The following is a 5,834-nucleotide window of genomic DNA, read 5'->3' on the forward strand; positions in this document are numbered from 1 at the left end:
GGGGGGGGGCGGGGGTTAGGAAAGTTTAAAAAAAGGTCTGGTTAAAAGTAACAGGAGTTTTAGTATAGGATATTCATGATTTATTTATCAATGAAAATGTGAAAAAATGATGTGGATGATAAACAGAACAGAAAATTATTTCTAATAAAATATAACGTATTTATTTTTGATTTTCGTTAGTGAAACAATGTTCTATTTGACCACAGATTTTAGGACGCTCCCGAGTAAGCTGGAGGTCTGATCACGGCTTGTTTGTATAGTAAGTTTTTTTTTATTCTTTTTTATACAGACTTTTTCTGCCACTTCTAATGCAGCGTCTAGTCCATAGTCAGGATGTTCCAATTTCTTGCCTGTATTCCTAATCTTATCTATGTCATTATCAGTTATTCACTCCGTGAGGGTGGGGAGGGGTTAGCGCTTCCAGTGCACCTCAGGCGGTGCACTGTAGGCATTAATTAAGGTTCTTTGAAGCGTCTCTTCGGCCCCTAGCTGCAACTGCTTTCATTCCTTCTTACTGTGCCTCCGTTCATATTCTTTGTCTTCATCTGACTTTCCATCTTCTAATAATTGTTTTATAGTGCAACTGCAAGGCTTGCACCTGTTACACCTTGCAGACCTTCTCACTGTCGATTTCCCTTTCAGCACCAAATGACCTCATAGGTCCCAGCGATTGGCCGTTTGTCAATTCTATATTCCAGTTTCAATTCCAGTCATCAGTATATTCATGGCATATACGTAATGCTCTTAAGAATTTGCGTTTTTATTTTGGTCAGAGCAATAAAGTTAAGAAATCAGTGTTCACGTCTATGTTTTTAAGAGCATTATATGTAACCCCAAGTGAGTAGGCCCAATTCACAGATTTAGGAATGTGCATCTGAGTCAGTAAGAAATGTCTGTCATTTAACTTCCCGTCTTGGGACATTTTGTATTAATTTATTTCATTTATTATTATTATTTTTTTGGGGGTTGTGGTTTTTATAGTGTGGGTTTCCGGGTTGCATTCTGCCTCCTTATAACTCCATCACTTTTCTTACTATGTGCGCTGTTTCCAGGGGTACACTTTTCTGCGTGAGTCCTGGAGCTACTTCAGCATCTAGTTTTCCCAGCTTCGTTTTCAAGGATCTTGGGATCGTGCCTAGTGTTCTTATGATTATGGGTACAATTTCCACTGGCGTATCCCTTATCTTTCTTATTTCTATTTTCAGGTCTTGACACTTATCAACTTTTTCTTTTCCTTTCTCATCTGCTCTGGTGTCCCATGGTATTCCGACATCAATGAATGATACTTTCTTCTTGATTTTGTCAATCAACGTCACTCACGTCTGGTCTATCGGCACGTATCACCCTCTCTGTTCTGATACCATAGTCTCAGAAGATCTTTGCCTGATCGTTTCTATCACTCCTTCAGGTTGGTGCTCGTACCACTTATTATTTCAGTAGATGAAACCTATTCAGGGGCCATTGGACTTGAAATTCAAGCTTAGAAAACACAAGGGCTGTGAATTTGGAAGTAAGAAATAGAAAAAAATTAACAAAATTATTAGACTGGAAGAGACAGTCCAAGTTTGCAAGCACGAGTAAAAATAGGCAAATACAAAAATACGGGTTAGCACTTTTGAAAAATGGAAAAATTATGTACAAAATTATAATACAACAAGAAAAAACTATAGGTAAAATTTGGCAATTTAATGTAAAAAAAAAAAATAAATAAAATAACCGCCGGCCCCACACTGCAGCAGTAACTGATCATGATACAGAGCCATTGATTATACTATTTTTTTTTTTTTTTTTACATTAAATTCCCAAATTTTGCTTATAGCTTTTTTTTTTTGTTTTATTTTGTTGTATTGTAATTTTCTACATTGTTTTTCCATTTTTCAAAAGTGCCAACCGGTATTTCGTATTTGCGTATTCTTACTCGTAGTTTGCAGACTTGGATTGTCTCTTCCAGTCTAATAATTTTTTTTTCTATTTCTTATTTCCAAATTCACAGCTCTTGTGTTTTTCTAAGTATTACAAAATCGTGGAATGGATTTCTGGCAGGTCGTGTTTTGGACGATTGAAGCTGTTGTGAAGTGGTGCCCGTTTTTTTTTTTTTTGTATGGTCACTCTCGTCTCACACCACACACACACATACATATGTGTTATATATATATACTATATATATATAATATATTATATATATATACACAAAAACACACACACACACACACACACACACACACCACACACATATATATATATATATCTATATATATATATATATATATATATATATATATATACATATATATATGTGTGTGTGTGTGTGTGTGTGTTTTGTTGTGTGTTTGTGTACGTATGTAAATATATAGTTGTTAAGACACTTTTATTTATGTTTTTCATTCCTTACAACTTTTTAGCGCTTGATGGTAGCTTACCCAGTAGTTATGGGTCGAGGCAATGCCTTTGCAACGGCGCCTCTTAGTCTTGGGTATTTTTTGTTTTTGTTTGTTTATTTGTTTAGCTCTTTCCTTTTTTTCTCTCTCCACATCAAGTATATGGTTTCTTTTCTTATTTCGTTGTTACCTGAAAATAGAAATTTTCCCACTACGTCACTTTCCTTCTCTTCATAGGGTTGTTGTAGCCTATTGCTTTAACCCGTTCCTCTCATATATGTTATCACAATATAAAAGGAAATGAAATATGTCTTCTACTGCATCATTGCAAAAAGGACAACAGGTGTTCTCCTTCTGGTGCCTTTTTGCTATATTTAAATTAAGAGAGTTGGTTGGCTTTGAAGAGAAGGACTGAACCCATAGAGTTTGTCATAAATTTCTTCGTCTTTTATTTCTCTTTCCACGTTTTTCTATATGTTTCACAGTCACTTTATTTTCCAACTCTTCTTTCCACCTCTCTGTGTCCCATATTCTGGCTTTGTCCTTTATTTCTGTTCTGGACATTCCTTCTAATTTGTTTTCTTAAATTTATTTTAACTTCATGCATGTACTTTTCCACAGTTTTCCACCATTTTCTTTCCTTTTCTTGCATATCTGTAATTAATTTCTTCAGTATCTCTTTCCGTCCATTTAAAGTATTATTTTACATAGCTTCTCTCATTCCCATCATATTCTACTTTTCATTGAAGAAGCTCCTATCTCCCCCCTTAATTAATGTGGCTACTACTGTACTTCTACATGCCCCTAATATTTTCCTATATACCCCATTCTCTATTCTTTGTAATTTTTCTATTTCTGCGTCTGTTAGATTAACCACATTGGTTCCGTATAAGATTGATGGTAGACTATGTTTTTTCCAGAATGTTTTCCCTATTAGAACTTTGTTGCAGCTTTTTTCTATTACGGAGTAGGTTAGGTTGGCTAACTTCTGTGCTTTATTCAACATTTCTTTTTTCTGTAGCTTAAACAGATTTCTAGAGTCATTTATCTTTATTCCTAAATATGTAATGTTCTCCCTCACCTTTATGTTCTCTATCTCTTCTGGTTTATCTTTCATGTTGAAAATAATGATGCTGCTTTCTCTTTATTATTTCTAGCCCACATTTGTTCCCTATATCTATTAAAATCTTTATGTTTATTCTTGCGTCTTCTATATTACTTGCTAGAACTAATCCATCGTCGGCGAAGAAAAGTGTCCCTATCTTTACTAGTTCATTTTCAATCCTGTCCCTTCCTCCTCCATTTTCTTAATTATTAAATATGTCATTAGTTTGAAAAGTGAAGTAGAGCCTGTGCAACCTTGTCTAATCCCACTTGTAATTCCCATTTCCTGTTCTACTCCCTCCCCTATGTCTATTATTGTGCTATCCCCTTCATATATGTTAACTACTGCCTCTATGATTTTTTGGATGTATTTGAACTGTTTCATAACTTCAATCATGACTTCTCGTTTTACCGAGTCAAATGCTTTACTGTAATCGATAGCTATTACTATTAAGGTGGTTTTCTATTCCTGTAGCTCTCTTCTACACCATATTGTAGTGTAAGAATGTTATCTTCTATCCTACTCCCTCCTGTAAATCCTGCTTGGCATTCGTGATCTTGTTCATTCAGTCTGAGGTGTGCTTCTATTTCGTCTTTTATCAGCATCATGAATACTTTGTATGATATATTTAATAAAGCTATAGGCCTTAAATCCTTAGCCCTTTGGTTGGTTTCCTTTTCTTTTCTATCATTTTTGTTCTAGATTTCTTCCAAGATTCAGGCTTTTCTTTGATTTCTAGTTCTTTGTTGTAACACCTAACTAGTACTTCTATTACATGTTTTGCTCTTCATTAAAGCTTTGTAAAGCTCTGGTTTGATTCCATCTGGGCCTTGCAGCTTTTTTAGCTTTGAGCTTACTTAGACAAGCTATGACTTTTTCCTTGGTTATCACAGGCTCTTGCATTGGGATTATCTTCCTTTTGCATTCCATCACTAGGTCCATGTGTTCTCTTAGTACTTCTGGGAATCTATAGTCTCCAATTCTTATGATATCATCTTCTGCTGCCAATTCATTTTCATATTCCATCCTTTTCTCTTCGTTCCAGATTTCCTTTATATTATTTTCGTGTTTGCTGTAAATGGTTCTCCAATAATTCACTAATTCTTCCTTTGTTTCAGCCTCATTTAGCTTGCTTCCCTGTTCATTATATGAATGTAATAGTTTCTTTTTTGGTTTTTCTTTTTGCTTATTTCTTAACTTACCAATATTTTCCCAGAGCTCTTTGTTTTTGTTTCTTTTTATTTCTTCTGTTATTTTCTTTTCATATATTGTTATCTTTTCTCTTATTAATATCTGCACTTCTTTTTTCTTTTGCATATATTTCTTCTCTAACGTACCTTTTGTATCGAAGATGGCTTGATTCCACGGCCTTTGTTGCGCCACGAGAAAGCAAGCTTGAAATATATCATCAGTTTCAGAGTTTTCATTTTATTTTTTTATATATATTCGGAGATCAGCCTTGGCGCAGTTGGCTTTGCCAGATATGAACGATCTTTCTTTTTGTACAACAAGGTATTGCAATAGGCCTTTTTAAAAAACCCTTCCTATTGAAACGGGAAACGTAATAAACTCTTCCTCGATTTTTGATTGGTCGGTTGAGGTCTTCGGACCAATCAGGCGTTAATTGTGGATTGTTGCCTGACGATGAGTTTGGCTTTTGGAAGTTGACATATCGTGCTGCACTTTCACGAAGAATCCATTATTATTCTTCAACCTCTGTGAAGTTTTATCATAATTCGAATTCGAGTTTCTGTTAACCGTAATCTAATTACGCTAAAAGTGGCTGGCAATACTCGGTAGTACTAGTATATATAATCTCGTTATAAAGACGAAAATATCTTGCTTTGAGAACCTTACATTGGTATTGCATAGAAACGATTCTTTCTTGTTTGATTTATAAGTAAATAATTTTATTCGTCATCGCTATATTCCAAAAGTTTTGATATTCCTTTTCGGGGAGACGAGCCTCTTCACATTGTGCTGCCCTCTGTACTCGCTCCCTGGAATCCCAAGACTGGAAAAGTGAGTTGCCAGCCGAACGATATTCCGACGGGAAAGCGTATCCATATACTTTTTAGATTTCGCAAGTTCTTATATGTTTCAAAGAGTGTAGTTGCGATTCATTTCGTAGGTTTATTGTGCCTATGTATATATTTACTGGAGAATTACGTCATTTTTCGCCGACGCTTCGCGTCAGCGATAAGAAACTTTGGACGCGCTTCGAGAAAGTTTGACTTCATCTCGGCCGGATTCGTCAGTTGTCAGTGTTCCAGTGGAGGATGAGGTGACCGTGCAACTCGCGCCGCCCAATTTCATCTCCAGCGACGAAAATGTGCTGACGAATGAGATCC

At 35.6% G+C, this 5,834-nt stretch overlaps 1 protein-coding gene across 4 annotated transcripts in view; it reads left to right on the forward strand.

The window, feature by feature from the left end:
* Nucleotides 1–5,725: 5,725 nt before the first annotated feature.
* Nucleotides 5,726–5,834, forward strand: part of LOC135203613 (uncharacterized) — a 240,818-nt gene continuing 240,709 nt past the window's right edge. For 3 of the 4 annotated variants that reach the window (XM_064233439.1, XM_064233442.1, XM_064233441.1), the window contains exon 1: nucleotides 5,727–5,834. This exon is cut by the window's right edge and continues 438 nt beyond it. The gene's annotated coding sequence lies outside the window, so the exon portion shown is untranslated. The other variant, XM_064233440.1, reaches the window with a different exon arrangement.

Source organism: Macrobrachium nipponense, chromosome 36 (genome assembly GCF_015104395.2).
Source record: "Macrobrachium nipponense isolate FS-2020 chromosome 36, ASM1510439v2, whole genome shotgun sequence".
NCBI classification, from domain to species: domain Eukaryota; kingdom Metazoa; phylum Arthropoda; class Malacostraca; order Decapoda; family Palaemonidae; genus Macrobrachium; species Macrobrachium nipponense.